This window comes from Schistocerca cancellata, unplaced genomic scaffold (assembly GCF_023864275.1).
Source record: "Schistocerca cancellata isolate TAMUIC-IGC-003103 unplaced genomic scaffold, iqSchCanc2.1 HiC_scaffold_504, whole genome shotgun sequence".
In the NCBI taxonomy this organism is placed as follows: domain Eukaryota; kingdom Metazoa; phylum Arthropoda; class Insecta; order Orthoptera; family Acrididae; genus Schistocerca; species Schistocerca cancellata.
In genome coordinates, this window is record NW_026046518.1 from 7,501 (window position 1) to 10,000 (window position 2,500).

The window sequence follows — 2,500 nt, forward strand, 5'->3', positions numbered from 1 at the left end:
CTTAACCTAACCCACGTTGTGCCTTAACCTAACCCACGTTGTGCCTTAACGTAACCCACGTTGTGCCTTAACGTAACCCACGTTGTGCCTTAACGTAACCCACGTTGTGCCTTAACGTAACCCACGTTGTGCCTTAACGTAACCCACGTTGTGCCTTAACGTAACCCACGTTGTGCCTTAACGTAACCCACGTTGTGCCTTAACGTAACCCACGTTGTGCCTTAACGTAACCCACGTTGTGCCTTAACCTAACCCACGTTGTGCCTTAACCTAACCCACGTTGTGCCTTAACCTAACCCACGTTGTGCCTTAACCTAACCCACGTTGTGCCTTAACCTAACCCACGTTGTGCCTTAACCTAACCCACGTTGTGCCTTAACCTAACCCACGTTGTGCCTTAACCTAACCCACGTTGTGCCTTAACCTAACCCACGTTGTGCCTTAACCTAACCCACGTTGTGCCTTAACCTAACCCACGTTGTGCCTTAACCTAACCCACGTTGTGCCTTAACCTAACCCACGTTGTGCCTTAACCTGCTCTGTAATTGGCATATGACACGTTACATTAATCTAGTGTTGTCTAACCACAACCCTCTGAATATAGTTCGCTACTCGCACCGCCCACCCTCTTGTGTGTCGTTTCATGTTGAACACTTCGCAAGTGTTGCTTACTTTTTACATGCTCCCGCTGTACACTGTAATGTGGACAACTGCAGGATGTACATCGCCCCCCCCCCTCCACCCTGCCTTCGCACGCTGGTCGTTCAGGTGCTTGCGTGTTCAATGCCCTTCGCAGCTGTTCACTGGCATTCGCATGTCGAAGCGCTCAGTCTACGTCGTGGTACGGCCTGTGTCCACTGTCCGCTGATATCGTAAGCTTAATCCTCACATTGTACTGCACATAGGTCCGTATGTACTGAATGATACGCTGTGGCACATGTGTGACCGTACGACTGCGCCCAACAACAGCGAACCATACGGTCCAAATGTTGTGCACTCAGCCACGTGCCGTCTCCCCATAACAGCTACATTGCAGTGTGGTACGCCATAGAGACGTGTGGGAGTAACGGACGCCCTGGATGGCGATCAGCATGAGCCGTCTGTTGATGTAGTGGCGCGTGTATTCAAACGTAGTCGTCTCTTCTCACACAGTGTGATAGCATGGTGCACCGCGTTCCACATCTGCGACATGGTACAGATGCTGGTTGACAGTCGGTCTCGTAATGGACATCGCATACGTAGGGGGCCACCTCCCACGTGTTCTCTAGTCGTGCACATTTTGTTGCGTGTATGTGGGCAGACGTAGTGTGTCGTGACACCTAACAGACAGGTATGCAATAATCGTTGCATTTGCAAACTGGGATGGACGTCTACGTTTGCTGGTGACGTGACGCAACGCAAATGAACAACTGGTAAACCCATTGTGGTGCGGTTGTTGTTGCTGGAGGTAAATCAGTAAGGGCAAATCTGTGTGTGAAGCGATACGCGGCGGTGGCTGGGTGGGACCGTCCCCGGCCGGTGAGGGGGGGCCGCCCGGCGTGCTGGCCGCGCGGTGCGTGGGCGCACGCGCTACAGCCGGCTGGTGGGGGCGCCCAGTGGCAGGCGCGCCGGCCGACGGACGCGGCAGGCGGCGCAGCTGCGCGCCGGGGCACCCTGCGCGCGGCGCCGGGCGGCCAAAGTGGGTCCTCGCGGGCCCGGTGCGAAGCGCGGTGGACATCTGCAGTGTGCTGGTCCGACTGAGGACTGTGTGCGTTGAGGATGCGCCGCCGCCCGGCACTCGGCGCCGCGACGCCGTCTGCTGCTCGGTCGCCCCAGCGGTTCTCGCTGGTGGTTTGTATCGCAGTTGTGCAGACGTGTTGGCACGTGCGCTGTGCTGGGAGAGTTCGCTTCGGCACCCACGTGGGGCCTTTGCCCTTCTGTGGCGCTGGCGTTGGAGCTGCCGGTCACCGTAGGTGGCGCGTGTTGTCTCCCGCCGGCAATGCCACGACAGCACGCTCCCGGGCCTCTGTCGGCAGCGGCAAGCTCAGTTGGGAGCACGGGTGGTCGCACCTAAAGCGTCTACTCGCCTAACTCCGGGCGATTGCGCCTCTCTCGAACCCGACCAAGTACTTAGGACGGCGCTGCGCGCCGCCGGGACCTGAGAGGGTTTCGAGGTGTATTGTGCAGGGGAGCTCAGCCTCCTCCTGTTTGCAGAATAATTGAGCGGACGCTTGCGTGTTCGCGCGGGCCCCTGGGACACACTCCCGGGCGGCCGGCTGCTCAGCTCTAGTTGACGCAGCTCCCTGGTTGATCCTGCCAGTAGTCATATGCTTGTCTCAAAGATTAAGCCATGCATGTCTCAGTACAAGCCGCATTAAGGTGAAACCGCGAATGGCTCATTAAATCAGTTATGGTTCCTTAGATCGTACCCACGTTACTTGGATAACTGTGGTAATTCTAGAGCTAATACATGCAAACAGAGTCCCGACCAGAGATGGAAGGGACGCTTTTATTAGATCAA

At 56.6% G+C, this 2,500-nt stretch overlaps 1 non-coding gene across 1 annotated transcript in view; it reads left to right on the forward strand.

Annotated features, from left to right (window-relative positions):
* The first annotated feature begins 2,279 nt into the window (after nucleotides 1-2,279).
* Nucleotides 2,280-2,500, forward strand: part of LOC126128018 (small subunit ribosomal RNA) — a 1,909-nt gene continuing 1,688 nt past the window's right edge. The window contains exon 1 of the ribosomal RNA XR_007527055.1: nucleotides 2,280-2,500. This exon is cut by the window's right edge and continues 1,688 nt beyond it. This is a non-coding gene — a ribosomal RNA (small subunit ribosomal RNA).